Source organism: Hyperolius riggenbachi, chromosome 5, assembly GCF_040937935.1.
Source record: "Hyperolius riggenbachi isolate aHypRig1 chromosome 5, aHypRig1.pri, whole genome shotgun sequence".
NCBI classification, from domain to species: Eukaryota; Metazoa; Chordata; class Amphibia; order Anura; family Hyperoliidae; genus Hyperolius; species Hyperolius riggenbachi.
Window position 1 is genome coordinate 114974009 of NC_090650.1, and position 18763 is coordinate 114992771.

General features: G+C 44.9%; 1 long non-coding RNA gene across 1 annotated transcript; it reads left to right on the plus strand.

Annotated features, from left to right (window-relative positions):
• The first annotated feature begins 2335 nt into the window (after positions 1-2335).
• Positions 2336-11322, plus strand: LOC137519717 (uncharacterized). The gene is made up of 3 exons (XR_011021094.1): positions 2336-2684; positions 6770-6954; positions 10441-11322. It is a non-coding gene; the product is annotated as an uncharacterized lncRNA (long non-coding RNA).
• Positions 11323-18763: the final 7441 nt, after the last annotated feature.

The window sequence follows — 18763 nt, forward strand, 5'->3', positions numbered from 1 at the left end:
GACTATTCATTGGCTTCCCTCTACTAAGGTAAGTATCTAATAAAATGTTTCTTTCTACTCACAGGTTTGCTTTAAACAATTCCCCATGACAACAAATCAAAGTCCTTGTTTCTTTTAACTGTTAAAACCCGATTGACTGCTTCAGGAACCTCAAAGCATCCGGAGAGTCTGCTTCCATGGTAGTTATCACTGCTATGGGTCCCAGACCAGGAAAGGCCTATAGCCAGGGCCACATCAAAACATCACATTGGGGCTCTTGCTCAACCTCCTTCTTTCCTTCACTTGGCTTTTTGGTCCAGGTCTGGGCCTTCCCATCCCCCAGGTTCTCCCATGGTAACTGCACTTGGCAACATGTCTTCTGTTCCTCTCTACAGAAGCAGCAGAGACATTATCACTCCAAATAACAGAAGTCATAGTGCTTCACAACCTCTGGCTGTCTACCAGTACCAGGATGTTGAATAACGTGAGCAAGGTTTGAAGGGTAAGGGATAAGAGGGTTTATAAGAGCAGAATGTGATGATTGAGCAGGAAATGTGCAGCGTGAGTGCAGCCTGGAGTGACCAGAGGATCTGTCATGTAGATAAAATGAGTGCTGCAAGTAAAGCATTATATATTGTGACCTGGGGAGGGTTTGTTCAGTTTTAACTAGTTCAGGACCATAGGCTTACACCCGCCTATTGTCCAGGCTATTTTTTACAATGTAGTGCTCTGCAGCTTTAATATCTTGCAGCAGAGCCATACTACAACACACAAGTGATCGCCCCCCCCCCCCCCCCTTTCTGCCCAACCAACAGAGCTTTCTGCAGGGTTTGCTTTTTTTATTAATAGCATGGATTAATAGCCACCTCAGAGGCGCTCAATACCCTGGCTAAAAATCCCTTTGGCACTGTACTGGCCTGAGGAAGAGGGCTCAGACCCATGAAATGCGTTGCCTTGCCTGTGCTAATACATTTTATTGACATACGTGACTGTCTTTTTTGAGGTAAGCTACCTCCCCATTTTATTGTTTTAAACTAAATGTTATACATCCCTGGGTACCCCTTTCCCCCTTTGTGCTGTACATACCCCAACCTTCCAGCTTGAAGATGTACTTCCCAACCCCACTTTTGTCTCACCAGTGTGCAGGCAAGCATTTTTTTCTTCAAGTGTGCGACCACGTTCTCTCCGGTTGGAGACCCAGAGTGGAGTCGGGCTTAAAATCTCCACCTGCTAAGTGGTCGGTTGCCCCTCACGCAACCCACCTTTGTGAGTAATTTTTATTTACCATTATCTTATATCATCTGATCCTTACTTATTGCACTATTTGGGCTCCTGTTGTTCTTTTTCAAAGTGGCAGGACACCCCCTACTTTGTGTTCTGGTGGGCAAATGGAGAAGTATGCCACCAACACAAATCAGAGCTGTGCACTCACCTCTGTCTCTTGCCATGAGTCACTCATTGCAGATCTTGATAAGGGCTATTTTGCAATCAGCTGTAATGTTTCTGAAGCCAGATTGGAGACAGACAACATTTTCTTCAAAATCAAATAAAATGAAATTAGGCAATTTTGATCATAGTGAAGATAAAATGTTTTTGACTGCCCTGGTTGGGGTTTCCTTAAATCTGTAGGAAAAGGTGCCAGATTTGAATGCCAGTGATCCCGTAAGCTTTAAAAACATGGCATACGCAAATAGCAAGCAACATAGCGGGCAATGCCTAAATATCCCTCTATGTACACAGCATGCATGTGTTGTAAGCATACTGCAAGTTACACAAGCGACGTGTGTTCTTTAAAAAAGGAAAGCTGATCTATATGCGCAATACCTGTTTATGTTTCTTGCATATGCCCAGAGAAGGATCATCCACAAGGCAAACCTAGGCAGTTCCCCAGGTCCTGGAGTGAGTCTAGGGGTTCGGTGGATGGTAGACTCCACCAAATCTTGCCAAAAAAGCCAGGTGATAATCCAGCGCTGGGCAAAAAGTGCTATCTTGCCTAGGGCCCCATTTCATCTTAATCCCTTTTCTGTAAATGCCAGGGTGTGCATGGCAATTCTACAGGTGCTCCGTGAATCAGAGCCTGTTACAGTTCTGCCCCCCTTACAATTAGCACAAATAAACCTTCCATAATATTTAGTTAGTGCCTATTACACTACATTGGACATATTGACTTAATCGTGTTCCCAGAGCCAATAACATCCAACAAGTGAATGAGGGCAAGTGAAATTTACAGAATTTGCACGATCTGCACAGAGTGACTATTGCTTCATTCAGGAAATAAATTGTTTGCATTTTGTCTAGAAACCCTTCCAGGCTTCCTTAGATCCATGATGGGCCTGAAAAGTAACCGTGGGGATGAGGTGTTTGTGTTCCCATTGCACAGAGTGTAACACCAGATTATTTGCTAGTCGCTACCATGTTCTCATGAGAGACACGCAGGGACACAGATATATATCTCCTCAAGACCAGCGTGTCAACTTGCAGACATCAGACTGCTTTGTAGGAAAAGTATTTCTGACAGCTGTGTCACTCTGCAGTTGTGGACATTGCTGAGAGACAGTAAAGGCTGCACATGAATGTAAAAAGCAAATGCATTACAGAGAAGTTGCTAAACTGTGCTTTCCTAATCTGCTTTTATTTTTCTTGTAAGTTTGCCTGACAACTAAGGTCTATATTTGTAAAGTGATTTCCTGTGAAGTCAAAATACAGTAAGTAAAACATATACTGTACAAGTAACTATTTCATAACTTTGTTTTAACTTTATCTCACACAGAGTCAGAACTGCAAACAGGTCAGATACAGAATAAGAATCACAAACCAGGAGTCAGAGTGTAGTAGGCAACGGGCGCATGTGTAAGTGGGGGCGGATGGGGTTTGGAGAGAATCCTACCTAATAATAGGCAAGTGTCCCTGCCAGGGGCGTAACTAGACATCACTGGGCCCCCCTGCAAAGCTTTGTATGGGGCCCCCTCCCACCAAGGGGTCTGGGCGCTGTACACAAGAGCCTGATGCACACTGAATGGGGACTGTCTACAAATCTTTGTCTACAAACTTTGTATGATTCCTTATCAGTGGCTGAGCAGATGCAGTCATTAAACAATTGTGCAGAGAGTAGAAAGCTTCTTCTCTTCTTGCCTTTAGTTGTCAGTCTATCAGGATGGGGCCCCCTGTGGCTTTTGGGCCCCCCTGCAGCTGCATTCCTTGCAGGGTCTATTGTTACGCCCCTAGTCCCTGCGTCTGTCCGTGTGTCAGTGCTTTTTAGCACTGGACATGTGCAGGGACAAGACGCAGAGACACTGCCAAGAGCCGGAGGAGGACGGTGCCAGAAGGGGAGGTCGTGTGTGTGCGCACGCGGTGGGTCTGTGCGGGCTTCGCGCGTGTGGCTAGCAGCGTGCGAGCGCACGGCAGATTACTGACAGACCTAATCCGTTTTTAAACAGGCTAAGGTCACTAGTAGTAATAATAATTATTCAAAGCACAAATAGAGAAGATTACTACCACTAAGGTACAAATGAAGCGCTAATGCAGAAGCTGAAGGAAGGCCTTGCCCTCCCTGGCGTTCAATTTCCCTGGGATTTCTGTGCAAAAAGTGATCTAATTAATTTTCATAACCTTTTTTTTCCTGTAACTTGCCAAAATGTGTCAAGCAAGGATCTAGTATACAGTGCAAGAGAGTATTAATGTGCATGCACATCAATACTGTTTACAGTATATTTTGTATTGTTTGCCTGTCTTGAAGAGATGTGTATACCACTGTATGATAAGTCGCACCAGGTAAGTTATGCTTTTAATGTCAGTTTAGTGGTAGGTCTTCCCCGAGGGGGCACGTCACCGCCGTGGGGAAGTCTAGTAGGAAATGATTTGTGCACACATTATTTGCTGACGCTAACGCCCTCGATTGCTGTACCTGTTTGAATGCATGTTGTGTAATATAGTCCATTGGAGCTCTGCACTTCTCTGCAGCTTAACCCTCCTAGCCAGGGCCGGCCCGCTCATGAGGCGGGGTGAAACTTTTGCCTCAGGCGGCAAATTTCCAGGGGCGGCACCCGCCCGTCCGTGGGTGCGGGGAGCCGGCCCGCCGAGCTGGAGGGGTAGCTGGCAGGACGGGGGTATTGGGCCAGTGGCGGGGAGGGGGGTCGGACCCCCCCCCTCCCTCGCCTGGGTCCCCCGTCCTCCGCTCCCCTCCAGCCTAAATAGACGCAGCCGTATATGTAAGACGCACGGGCGGGGAGACACTCACCTCCTCCTCGCTCCAGCGTGCGCTCCACTGACATCACTTCCTGCAACGCTGCAGGAAGTGATGTCAGTGGAGCGCATGCTGGGAAGAGGTGAGTGTCCTCCCCGCCCGTGCGTCTTACATATACGGCTGCGTCTATTTAGGCTGGAGGGGAGCGGAGGACGGGGGACCCAGGCGAGGGAGGGGGGGGTCCGACCCCCCTCCCCGCCGCTGGCCCAATACCCCCGTCCTGCCAGCTACCCCTCCAGCTCTGCGGCCCCCCCCGAGGGGGGGGGGAGGGGCGGCGGTGGCAATTTTTTTTTTTAAATTTGCCTCAGGCGGCAAAAAGTCTAGGGCCGGCCCTGCTCCTAGCGGTTTGATTATTTCCGCCAGGAGGGAGCGCAGCAGTTTTTTTTTTTTTTTTTTAAATCATGTGGCGAGCCTAGAGCTCGCTACATGATAGCCGCTGCTCAGCGGCATCCCCCCGCCCGCTTCGATTGCCTTCGGCGATCTCCGATCAGGAAATCCCGTTCAAAGAACAGGATTTCCTGGAGGGCTTCCCCCGTCGCCATGGCGACGGGGCGGGATGACGTCAGCGACGTCATTTGGAGTCCCTGCCACCCCTCGGCGCTGCCTGGCACTGATTGGACAGGCAGCGCACGGGGTCTGGGGGGGGTGCACGGCGCGACGGATATCGGTGATCGAGCGCGGGGCGGCGGCGGTCGGTGTGCTGACGCAGCTAGCAAAGTGCTAGCTGCGTCCAGCAAAAAAAAAATTAAGTAAATCGGCCCAGCAGGGCCTGAGAAAACCTCCTGTGCGGCTTACCCCGAACTACGGGGTTACCGCCAGGAAGGTTAATCAATTCAGGTGCAGCCTTCTGTATTTGGAAGCGCTGCCTACACCCTCTTCTCTATGTAAAATGTTCTAAGTATACTTGTGGTAGCCTGCATCTAATCTGCATTCAAATTTTAGATTAGGGACTAGCACATAAATTTGCACTTAATTTTGCATAATTTTGCATCTGATTTGGATTCAAGGCGTGTATTTAGCCCCTGGGGGTCTGTACACGCCCTTTGATGGTTTATAAGCCAGTTGCAGCCTGTGAGCGCTGTCATTTTTGTTTGTCTGTCTTGAAGAGATGTGTATACCACTGTATGATAAGTCACACAAGGTAAGTTATGCTTTTAATGTCAGGTTAGTTATAGGTCTTCCTCGAAGGGGGCACATCACCGCCGTGGGGGAAGTCTAGTAGGAAATGATTTGTGCACACATTATTTGCTGAAGCTAACACCCTCCATTGCTGTACCTGTTTGAATGCATGTTGTGTAATATAGTCCATTGGATCTCTGCACTTCTCTGCAGCTTAATCAATTCAGGTGCAGCCTTCTGTATTTGGAAGCGCTGTCTACACCCTCTTCTCTATGTAAAATGTTCTAAGTATACTTGTGGTAGCCTGCATCCAATCTGCATTTAAATTTTAGATTAGGGACTAGCACATAAATTTGCACTTAATTTTGCATCATTTTGCATCTAATTTGGATTCAAGGCGTGTATTTAGCCCCTGGGGGTCTGTACACGCCCCTTGATGGTTTATAAGCCAGTTGCAGCCTGTGAGCACTGTCATTTTTGTTTGCCAGTATATTTTGTATTGAAGTGTATAACCGTCAATATTGCCAGCAAGGTTAAAGAGACACTGAAGCGGAAAAAAAATGATAATATAATGAATTGGTTGTGTAGTACGGATAATTACTAGAACATTAGTAGCAAAGAAAATATTCTCATATTTTTATTTTCAGTTATATAGTGTTTTTTTATAACATTGCATCATTCTCTAATATTTGCAGTTTACACACTACTCAGCATTCTACATGATTTTACAGAGCAGTGAACTATTGACCTGTCCTCTGGAGAGAAAAAGAAAGTACAGTGACTGACAGTTGAGATAGAAAGCTTCAGAAGGCTGAGCTCTTTGAGACTTTGAATGTCGTGGAGCTCAGTGGCTCTTTTGCATAGATAACAACTAGAGTTTCTTAACTCTTCCTCTACTGGAAACAATATTAGACTTATGTCTCTGCTCCTAATGTTTTATTTCTTAGCTGTACTACACATTCAAATCATTATATCATAATTTAGTTTTTTGCTTCAGTGTCTCTTTAAATGGGCGTGCATGGATTTTCAGCGGTGGATATTTTTGGTGCAGGGTGAGCCCAATGATGGCTCACCCTGCCGCACAAATTCAGGGGTATGTTAAATACTATACCCCCTCCAAGTCATCAAGTCTTCTCAGAGAAAGAAGTAATTAAAGTCCAGCAATCCCCAGTTCCCCAAATTACCCGAGTGTGGGGCGTGGACTTTAGCATTACTGCTATTACATTGCTATTATTTTTACAAACCCTCTAATCCTAGCAACAAATGGGTTTATGCATGATAAGAGTAATGCTATAATGCCAGGTATTACGCACAGGTCATTGTGCCAATTTAAATGACAACTACCCATGGCTATAATGTAAAGCATGTTCGTTTTTTCATGGTAGACAATACAAGACACAGAACATATTTTTTGCCCTTTTTTCCCAGCGGACTCTATGCACCAGAGCTGAAGCCACTTAAGATGCGCTCCACAGGCGACCAGGATCATTAGGAAGCCTTGCCCAAAGACTCCTTACTGTTTTACGTACTGGCTTGAGCTGGGATCCGAACCCTTATCAAAGTGCTTAAATCCCACAAGGCAACAAACTAACCAGTACACTATCCAGCTGATGGTATGATAAGAAGTAGTTTAACCACATAAAGTATAATGTTAAAATTAATAAGCAAGCAGTACATGTTTTTATATCAACTAATGCAAAATTACTCTTGCAAGTAAGTGGCAAAGCAGGCGCTTCGATAAAATGGGTGCCGCATAGACCACAATCTTAATTACGGTTTTAGTGGCACCAAGGGGGTAATTTGGGTACCCGCGACACCTGATAATATTTTTATTTGGCCTAGGGATTTTTTAGCAGCAAAAGTGGTGCAGATATTGGCAGAAATTGCGATGGAAGGGTTAGTCAGTCAGGGTTAGGGCATTAGGCATCGATGGAGGGAGGGTACAAGTGAGAATAAGGTTAGGTTTAGCAATAGTAAAATATTGGAAACAATTACTGATATTCTACTATTGTATTACCCATTGCGCAATAATAATTTGAGTGATATTCTATTAGCGGCTATACACCCACACACACTTTACAAAATTACCAAGGTATACAGATAGGCCTGGTGTACACCAAAAACCGCTAGCAGATCCGCAAAATGCTAGCAGATTTTGAAACACTTTTTCTTCTTTTTCTGCAGCGTTTCAGCTAGCATTTTGCGGTTTTGTGTAGCGGTTTTGGTATAGTAGATTTCATGTATTGTTACAGTAAAGCTGTTACTGAACAGCTACTGTAACAAAAAACGCCTGGCAAACCGCTCTGAAGTGCCGTTTTTAAGAGCGGTTTGCGTTTTTCCTATACTTAACATTGAGGCAGAAACGCATCCGCAATCCAAAATCTGCAGCAGCCCGGGACTAAGCGTTTCTGCAAAACGCCTCCCGCTCTGGTGTGCACCAGCCCATTGAAATACATTACCCTAGCGGATCCGCACGCGCAAGCGGATCGCAAACCGCAGCAGAACCGCTCTGGTGTGCACTAGGCCTAAGTGGGACAACAAAAAGGCTAAATAGTTAGTGCATGATGACATTATACATCACTTAGCGTATAAGTTAATTTATGATAGTGTTTTTTTGCAGAATGTGTTATACTTTATGTATTCCTTATGTACGGTAGATGCACATGCAACTTTGTTTTAGAATCAATGCCATAGTGCTCTATTTTAGATGTACTGATTCCCTCTAGTTTGTTATTTTCTTGCATGCTTCAAGTTTTATATTTTGCCCTTAAATAGAAACTGTAGTGAAAATCTTAAAATTTAAAACACATACAAGTAAGAAGTACGTTTCTTCCAAAGTAAAATGAGCTATAAATTACTTCTCTCCTATGTTGCTGGCATTTACAGTAAGTAGTAGAAATCTGACATTACTGACAGGTTTTGGTCTAGTCCATCTCTCCATAGGGGATTCTAAGCATGGCCTTTATTCTTTATAAAGACACACCCTGAAAAGGATCTATACAAATATGCTGTCGAGCCTCCCTGCTCACCGCACACTTTTTTGGCAGTTGGAACTGCCATTCACTAAGTGCATTTTGAAAATAAAGAAATCCCTGTGAACCCCCATAAGGAGATGGGCTAGTCCAAAACCTGTCGGTTCTGTCAGATCTCTACAACCTACTGTAAGTGACAGCAACATAGGAGAAAAGCAATTTATGGCTTATTTTATTCTAGAAGAAACGTAATTAATTGTATATGTTTACATATATTTTACATTTTAAGATTTTTGTGACAGAGGTCCTTTAAGTAATTCACATACACATGAAAAACATGCCACTACAACCTGAAATAGTAATTATTACCAGGAGCTCTGCATCTCCTACTTAAACCTATTAAATTTCAAAGAAGGATGAAAAAGATAGTAAAATAAGATATATTTTTTGAACGTTTTCCGGACTATGCATTACGATTGGGAAAAAGATTCAAACAGCTACTAAATTCTTTGGGAACATGCATACACACAGACATAAACCCACACATGTGCATGCACCAATACACATACAGTACATACTCACACACATAATGTTTTTATTTTAAATCAAACAAATTAAATGCAAAGTGAAATTACTACTAACATTACAAACAACTAGATAAGTCACATTTTGTAAAATTGCTTTAAGTGAACACAGGGCAGTTTCTAGGCCATAGAGCTCCCAGGGAGAGGGTGTATAAAAAAGAACTCCCTACAGACTCAGGCACACTATTGAGATGCGGTAGCCAGAGATGCTCCACGGTCTTAGGTAGCCCCTAATATAGCTAGCCAGAGGTGGCCCCCATTATAAGTTAGCCAGGGTTAGCCTCCCCCCTGTATAGGGGCTCAGAGGAGCCCCTGGTATTAATTAGCCAGATGCAGTCCCCTCCCCAGCGTAGGTAGCCACAGCAGTCCCCAATATTGGGTAGTCCGATGCAGCCCCACAAAGTTAGTCCCCAGTATTAGGTAGCCAGGGACAGGTGTGCTTTTAGTATATGGTAGTCAGGTGTCTTTTCATAGGTAGCCATGTGTAGTTCCCCCTCCCACAGATGTGCCACGTGTATAAATACTATAGCTGTTGGTTATGTATTAGAGAAGACACTAGAAGCTCGTGATGAGGCAGAACTTGGTTTAATACACTGGATTAAGTTGCAAGCATACAGAGCATTTTAGTAAACTGTAACAGCAGACATCTCAGTTGTGAAGAGAGAGGAAGAGATAAAAAAAATCAAGTTTTCCAGACAGACACATAACTGTTAACCATAGAATTTGCTACAGTGCCATCTACTGGTCTAGTGGTGTTAATACTCAGTACTATATAAAAGTAAATGCAGTTGTATCTCCAACAATAGCCAGGTGTCCCTTTATTGGTAGCTCCCCCAGATGTGCCCCCAGTATAGATGGCCAGGTGTTCCCTTATAGGTAGCCCCGCATATGTGCCCCCAGTATAGGTAGCCAGGTTCCCCCTTATAGGAAGCCACATGTAGCTCCTCCAAATGTGTCCCTAGTATAGGTAGCCACCAAGCTTCAGCTTATAGGCAGCTGCATGTAGCCCCCCAGATACGTTCCCAGTGAAGGTAACCACATGTACCCCGTACTCAGATGTGCCCCCAGTATAGGTAGCTGGCATCTAATTAATCACAGAGTCTGGAAGGTGGGACATTTGGAGGTCCACTTGAGACATGTGGTGGCCCACCTGGGAGATTGGCTGGGACATATTTGTGCCTGGGATGGGCACCCTTAATTCTGGGACATGTCTGAGTTAAAATGGGACTTCTGGTAACTGTACTCATACAATTACAAAATTACACATAGAAACAAGTTTTTAAAACATTTGAACAAATTGTAAGGACTATTTGCAGTAAGTGGATCATTATCATAAATATCGCTAATAACCAATGAAAACAGTTGTATTTTCCCTACAGAGTTAAATACACATTTAACAGAGTTTAATTCACATTTTGTACTGCATTGTTTCTAATATATAAATGTAACTATTGGTTACATGACAACTTAAGAGGTGCAGTAAGAGAAATATGACAGAATTCATAGTTCTTACAGTAATTCTACTTCTTACTCGATTTGACAGATTTCTATGAGGAAGTCCAGTTTAAAGGGATTATTTTAATGAAAAAAGTACATGGCGCCACAGGCATTCTTCGGCATTAAGTGAAACTGAACAAGAGTTTCCAAATTACAGAAGTACATTAAGAAAATCACTGAAGGAGTCAGTGATGGATACGAGGATGAAATTGCGTGCTGCAACCAAATTGATCTAAGAGCATCTGGAACAACGTCAGCATCTTCCTGATCCTGACCCTGAAAAAGCAAGGAAAGGGATTTTTATCTCACGAGACAACAGAAAGCAGACATTTTACATCAGGAGTGATGCATCTGTGAATATCAGATTGTCCTAAAATGGCCACAGATGCAGTTTCAAAGCAATAGCCACCATAGCAACCATAACATCTGGTATCGGGACAGTGATCCTAAAGGAAAGTCGCATAGCAATACACAGCAATAGGGGAAGCAGAGGTTGTGACTGCACTTGAACTCCTTGACCAGAGGGGTACCATTTGATGGAGTAGGGCTTTTTGACGCCTATCGTGCACCGTGTAGCATCGAAGCTTGACCCGGCTATGGCAGTAATGCTATTATAGTCTGCATCCCGCGCATGGGTGATTCAGGGGTACGGCAGTTGCCAGAACCCCAAGTTACTTCTCCCTCCGAGTTGGGATGGCTCAGAGGGGTAATAGTATTTAACACACCCCCCCCCCCCACCTTAATTTATGCGGCAGCAGGGTGAGACGTCATTTGTGCTTTGAACAATTATTATTACGATTCTGTTCTCTCCAAATCCCTTTCACCCCCACTCACACATGCCTCCGTTGCCTACTACACTCTGACTCCTAGTTTGTGATTCTTGCTCTGTTTATGACCTGTCTGCAGTTCTGACTCTGTCTGTGTTACACAAAGTGAAAATAAAGTTATGAGATAGTTCATTGTTTATATTTTATTTATAGCAAAATAGAACATTGGTAACATAAAACCGACTTTTTATTTTCAGTTTAAGGGCTTCATTGTTCAGACTACATTTTAAAGGACCACTATCGTGAAAATTGTAAAATTTAACTACTTGCTGACCGTTCCATGCCAATTGGTGTGAACGCGGCGGCAGCCCCAGGACCACTCCACGCCGATTGACGTGAATGGCAGCGGGTGGAGATAGCAGGGGATCGCGCACATCCCCGCTGGAATGATGGAGCTACACTCTGCCATCAGTCTCCTAGTGGCTTGAGACTGTTAGACGGCGAAACCGCCAGAGACAGGAGAGTGATCAGCTCTCATAGGCTGAAGCCTATGACCGCCGATCGCAGTCACTGAAGGGAGTAAAGAGGCGCCCAATGGAGTATAAAAGAGTTAAAAACACAAAAAACTAAAAGATTGAGGTGGCTTAGCTCATAGACAACAACTCACTTTGAGTAGAAATGTTTATTAATACGCACAGGCAATCCTTCGTGGGATCTAGCCCACTTCCTCAGGCCAAATAAAGTGCCACTGCAGTCTAATAGCCGCATTCGGGGCGCTTCTAAATCGACCTCATTGGTCGGCTGGGGGAGGGAGTTTAAAAAAAAATGAAACAATAGAAAAATCTATTAAAAAATATATATATACTTATAAACAAAATAAACATCCTGGGAGCCATCACAGACCACCAACAGAGGGAGCAGAAAAAGGGGAGGGGGGATCACTTGTGTACTGAATTGTGCGGCCCTGCAGTGAGCCCTTGAAGCTGCAGTGACCTTATTTGTAAAAAATGGCGTGGTCACTAAGAGGGTTAACACCGCGGTCCTTAAGAGGTTAAAATACATGTGTACACATGCAAATAAGAAGCATATTTCTTTCAGCGCAAAATAAGCCATAAGTTACTTTTCTCCTATGTTGTTGTCACTTACAGTAAGTAGTAGAAATCTGACAAAACCGACAGGTTTTGGACTAATCCATCTCCTCATGGGGAATTCTCAGGGTTTTCTTTATTTTGAAAAGCATTTTATGAATGGCAGTTGCTCTGTCCAACTACCAAATCAATATGCAGTGAGTAGGGAGGCTGGTCAGAATCTTTGTATGAATCCTTTTCAGGGAGTGTCTTTATAAAGAATAAAGGCCATGCTGAGAATACCCTATGGAGATATGGACTAGTCCAAAATCTGTTGGTAATGTCAGATTTCTACTACCTACTGTAAGTGACAGCAACATAGGAGAAAAGTAATTTATGGCTTATTTTGCTCTGGAAGAAACATACTTCTTATTTGTATGTATTTACATGTATTTTAAATGTTACAATTTACGCGATAGTGGTCCTTTAAATAACAGTTGTGACAGTCTGGTGTAAAATCTGCTGTTAAACCAAACAGAAGCAATGACACTTTATAGTTCAAGATCCCCTGATACCAGGGTTTATGTAAGCTCTGGACAGTGATGAGTCTGACAGAGGTGATGTAAGCTGTGGACAGTGATGACAAGGTTGATGGAAGCCGTGGATGATGATGACGAGGGTGATGTAAGTTGTGGACACGACACCAGTGAGACTGGAAACTGCTTCCCGGAATCATAACCCTCTGTTTGTCAGACCATAGCCCATCTAAGGGTGCTACCTCACCTCACCTCACCTAAAAGCCTGGTGCACCCATGAGGATTCCTCTCACACAATTGGATTGGACAAGAGTTCAAACCTTGGTCAGGATTTTACTGCTAGCTTTGACCCATTGGAGACATTTCCAAACTTCTGGTATGATAGGAAATGAGTGGAAAATCTCCAAAAAGAATACATACAGAATGTTCTTAAAGAGAATCTGTACTCTATTCTTACAATAAAATGCATACCATTCTATTTATTATGTTCTCCTGGGCCATTCTGTGCTGTTTCTGCCACTCCCTGCTGCAATCCTGGCTTGTAATTGCCATTTTTAGGCAGTGTTTACAAGCAAAAGACATGGCTTCTAACTAGAGTATGATAGGCTGAGAGGAACTCATACAGAGCTTGGAGAGTGTGTGTGTGAGAATCCGCTCAGCTGCCTGCGCAGGCAGTCAGCCTTTTGACCATTGTTTAGGTTTGCATGCTGCAGGACTCTGGAACAGAGACCTGTCTTTCCATTGCAAGTTCTGGTCTGTTCTCTTGCTGGGGAATTTGCATACATTCGTTATGCAAATCCCCTACCTGCCTTCTTTGATGACTGGCACTATAAGAGCTTTATGTTTCCCAGAAGGCTTGGCTGGTCATTTCCCTTCCATGGTCTGTTCCTGATGGACACTGCTGGAGTGTCAGCCATTGCTATCTAGTATAGTTTATTCCTGGGGGTTGCTTTAGGCTCCCCTTCTAGCCCAGTCAGGTTGTATTATCTGTTTTGCCTGTTCTGTCTTGTCTTGCCTGTTGCCATTGTCCTGTCCCAACGGTGGTCGACAGGAAATGGTTCTGATCTCTGTTCTTGGAGTATAGCTGGTGCAGCGGTTGCTACCAGCTATCTCTTCTGTTCTGTCTTCTGGGATCGCGCTAGCTACTTTTCGCTAGCGCTGGGGATCCTTCTGTTCTGTCTTCTGGGATCGCGCTAGCCACTTTTCGCTAGCGCTGGGGATCCTTCTGTTCTGCTACTCTGTACCTGGATCGCGCTAGCCACTTTTCGCTAGTGCTGTGGATCTTATCTCTCGCTTGTCCCTGTTTCCGTGTGTCTGTCTTGTCCGCTACGCTTGCTGGAGGCTCGGTGAGGTAACCGTTAAGCAAGCGTTCGCATCCTCTGTTTCATGTTTGTCTGTCGATGGTTAGTTAGGCGTGCTTGTCTCTATTGTGCTTATCACGTGGAGACCGCGCATAACCGCGTGCACTGTTGCGAATGAGTGCGGTGTTCGCGGTTAGCTAGCGTTTGTTATTTTCCGCATCTTCTCATTGTATTATTTGCTGTGCCTTTGCTACCCTCGTATTCTATTCTGATCTGCCTAGTGTCACGTCTGGCGATCGCACCTCTCGCGATCGCGTTCCTATTTCATATCTGCTGTTGTGTGTGCGCGGTCACGGGGTGGCGACTGGATTGGCGCACACACATACAACCTGTCCCTTTGCTCAATCTCATTCGCAATCGCCTCTCTTGCGATTGTGTTCTGCGCTTCGTACAATTCCTGTCTGGCACTTGTGGAGGTACAGAGGATTGGTTCCTCTGCACTCTCCAGCGCCATCTGCCGACAGGAATTTCCCTCTACAGGTGCGTAGCACCTTTTGCTGGGTGCCTGCAAATATACGCTTGTGGAGGATTTCCGCCGTGTCAGCGCACGCGTTGTGCGCTGATCACGGAGAACGTTCCACAATCGTTACAGTGTGTATAGCTTCTGCCAATGACAAGCAGTGCAGCACATTCCACACATTCCAGCCTCAGCCGACAGAGCCAACAGAAGAGAGAAGATTAGATTATATAACAGAGATAACACAGCCACTGTGCAACTAGAAAAGGCTGCAGTAACACAGACCACATTAGAACAGGTATAGGAACTTATAGGATAGAAGAAATAAGGCTGAAAATTTTGTTACAGAGTCTCTTTAAGCTTCTATATAATGCTAAATAAAAGTGTTTGATGCTGTTTGAATTCATCTCAAAGAGATAGTGCCTCTTTGGGTGTCATGGCATTATGAAGGGAAGTAGCGTGATTGGGAATAGAGATAGTAAAAAAACAGGTTGAAGTGCAAGTAATTGTCCACTAGTTACTTACATAGTTACATAGTTATTTTGGTTGAAAAAAGACATACGTTCATCGAGTTCAACCAGTATAAAGTACAATACCAGCCTGCTCCCTCACATATCCCTGTTGATCCAGAGGAAGGCGAAAAAACCCTCACAAGGCATGGTCCAATTAGCCCCAAAAGGGAAAAATTCCTTCCCGACTCCAGATGGCAATCAGATAAAATCCCTGGATCAATATCATTAGGCATTACCTAGTAATTGTAGCCACAGATGTCTTTCATCGCAAGGAAAGCATCTAAGCCCCCTTTGAATGCAGGTATAGAGTTTGCCATAACGACTTCCTGTGGCAATGCATTCCACACCTTAATCACTCTTACTGTAAAGAACCCTTTCCTAAATAAATGGCTAAAACGTTTTTCCTCCATGCGCAGATCATGTCCTCTAGTCCTTTGAGAAGGCCTAGGGACAAAAAGCGCATCCGCCAAGCTATTATATTGCCCTCTTATTTATTTATACATGTTAATTAGATCCCCTCTAAGGCGTCTTGTCTCTAGACTAAATAAACCCAGTTTATCAAATTTTCTTGGTAAGTGAGACCTTCCATCCCACGTATCAATTGTGTTGCTCGTCTCTGCACCTGCTCTAAAACTGCAATATCTTTTTTGTAATGTGGTGCCCAGAACTGAATTCCATATTCCAGATGTGGCCTTACTAGAGAATTAAACAGGGGCAATATTATGCTAGCATCTCGAGTTTTTATTTCCCTTTTAATGCATCCCAAAATTTTGTTAGCTGTAGCTGCAGCGGCTTGGCATTGAGTACGATTATTTAACTTGTTGTCGATGAGTACTCCTAAGTCCTTATCCAAGTTTGATGTCCCCAATTGTATCCCATTTAATTTGTATGGTGCTAGACCATTGGTACGACCAAAATGCATGACTTTACATTTTTCAACATTGAATTTCATCTGCCATGTATGTGCCCATATAGCCATCCTATCCAGATCCTGTTGCAATATGACACTATCTTTCTGAGAGTTGATGATTCTGCACAATTTTGTATCATCTGCAAAAATAGCAACATTGCTCACTACTGCATCTACTAGGTCATTAATAAATAAATTGAAGAGCACTGGACCCAGGTGCCTTGTCTATTTTTAATTTATTTAGTCTTGCCTTCACTTCTTCCTGCGTTAAGTATTTACTGCAAGACAATGGAATGCTAGAGTTCTTCTTTAATGGAAATAATCTTAACACTGTATGGCAATGTAATAAAATATTCTTTGAAAAGTTCATAAACATAGTATGAGGAAAAGAGTTAAGTCTACAGTGCAGCCACCCACAGGAACCTTTCAGTAAGCACTTAAGAGTACTACAAGAGACAAACCATTGCAAAATGGGCTATGAGTGGATTTACACTTTGCAGTTGGAGATTTGCTCCTTGCACTGATTTATTGATCAATCCTAATACTAGTAGTGTTGTTTAGAGATGGCCCGAACGGTTCGCTGGCGAATGGTTCCTGGCGAACTTCCGATGGTTCGCGATCACGGAGAACCGTGAACTTTTCCAGAAGTTCGGTTCGCTACCATAATGCACCATTAGGGTCAACTTAGACCCTCTACATCACAGTCAGCAGGCACATTGTAGCCAATCAGGCTACACTCCTTCCTCGAGCCACTCCCCCCCCCCCCCCCCCCGCATAAAAGGCAGGCACTGCTGGCCACTCGTGTGCCTACACCAAATAGAGAAGGGACAGCATCTGCTGCTGCTTCAGACTCTCTCATAGGGAAAGATTAGTTGGGCTTTTGTAGGCTTCTTAGCCTCTTGCTCCTTGCTTATTCTTATTGCTAAAATAGCATCCAACAACAGCTCTTTTGAGAGCTAATCTTGTTCTTGTGATCTATTTTTTTTTCTGTGTGTGTCCCACAGACACTTGTGTTGCATAGACAGCCTTACTAATTCATACTGTGTGTGCCACTGCCAGGCCCAGCACATTCAGTGACTACCTGTGTGTGTGACAGGCAGCTGCACATTGTAATACCCAGTACTCCATATACCTACCTACCTGTAGAGATGTGGCGAACATCTCTAAATCCATGGGCCTCTTACTACTTCCGGGTCGCAATGACCCAGAGTAGTACGCCTGCGCTGCCCGGCGGAGCGCGTCCTAGATCGCGCTCCCGTTGCCGGGCACTCTCTGCGCATGTGCGTGACGTCATGAGTGACGTCACGCTCATGCGCAGAGAGTGCCCGGCAACAGGAGTGCAATCTAGGACGCGCTCCGCCGGGCAGCGCAGGCGTACTACTCCGGGTCATTGCGACCCGGAAGTAGTAAGAGGCCCAGAGAGGTTCGCCAGGCGAACTGTTCGGCCCAACACTACCTACCTGTTGTTCACAGTGCACCCACCTACCTACGTGAGCGCACGCAGTGTGATATACCACTCTGTGCATACCTGTTAACTGTACCTTTGTGACTGATTGCACATTGTATTAGTCAAGTCAGTGCATACCTTTCACTTTATCACCCCCAATATGGACAAAACAAAAGGCAGAGGCAGGCCACCTGGCAAGTCTGTTCGAGGTCGCGCTGTCGTGATTTCGTGCAGCCCGCGACCAAAGTACAGTGTTCAGAAGAAGGCATGTGCCATCAACCCCCAATATTGTCAGGACGTAGTTGACTTTTTAACACAGAACACCTCATCTTTCTCAGCTTCTGCACGGAAGCGTGACATATCTTCCTCCTCCTGCTCTGATTCTGGCACCCACTTAACACTCAGTCGGCCGCCACCACCAAAGTGCCAGGGCTGAGCGGTGTGGAAATTTTTTTGTGTGTCTGCCTCAGATGAGAGCAATGCCATCTGTACTCTCTGCCACTGAAAAATGAGCCGTGGAAAGACCAAGACCAGCGTAGGGACAACTACCTTACGAAGGCACATGATTACAAAGCACAAACTGCAGTGGGATGACTACCTGAGGGAAAGCAGCACACAAAATCAAATCCACACACCGCAGTGGAAGATATGCAGTTATTTCTCAAAAAAGGCGGTACCCAAACTGTACCGTGATGTTGAAACGCAAGTGGTGTCATTTCTTGCACATAGCGTTGGGTCAAGGGACCATCTGACCACGTGGTCTACAAAGCACGGTCAAGCCTGCCCGAAGACTAAGTCGGTCCCCACACACAGTATCTCTGCCTGCATGGCGTGTGACTGCCTGCCCCAAGACTAAGTCGCTCCCCACACAGCATCTCTGCCTGCAGGCTGCTTGACTGCCTTTTCCGCCACCACCAACAGGGTCCAGGACTCCAGGCGGATTCCTGAATTTTTAAGGCTGCTGCTAGCAGCGGCCGCTATAATAATTTTTCTGGTGAACTGTGGCTGCAACAACAAAACAAAAGGCATGTACATGTGCCAATTCCCCTTCATGATCATTACCTTGCCACAGTGAAGGGGGTTGCGTATCACAATGAAGCAATGACCGCCGGCTATGTGAGTGTCTCGGGGGGCGCACACCCAAGATAATAAGGTCTTTGCTTCATTGTGGACAGACCAATTTTGATCAGCTGGACAGTCACTGTTCTGTCATTCAGCTACCTCAGCCCGGTGACCATATGGGCTTGAAAACCACCACGGCCTTCACTCTGGCCATGGTGCGCACCAGTCCTGCATGGCCGTCACTACACAA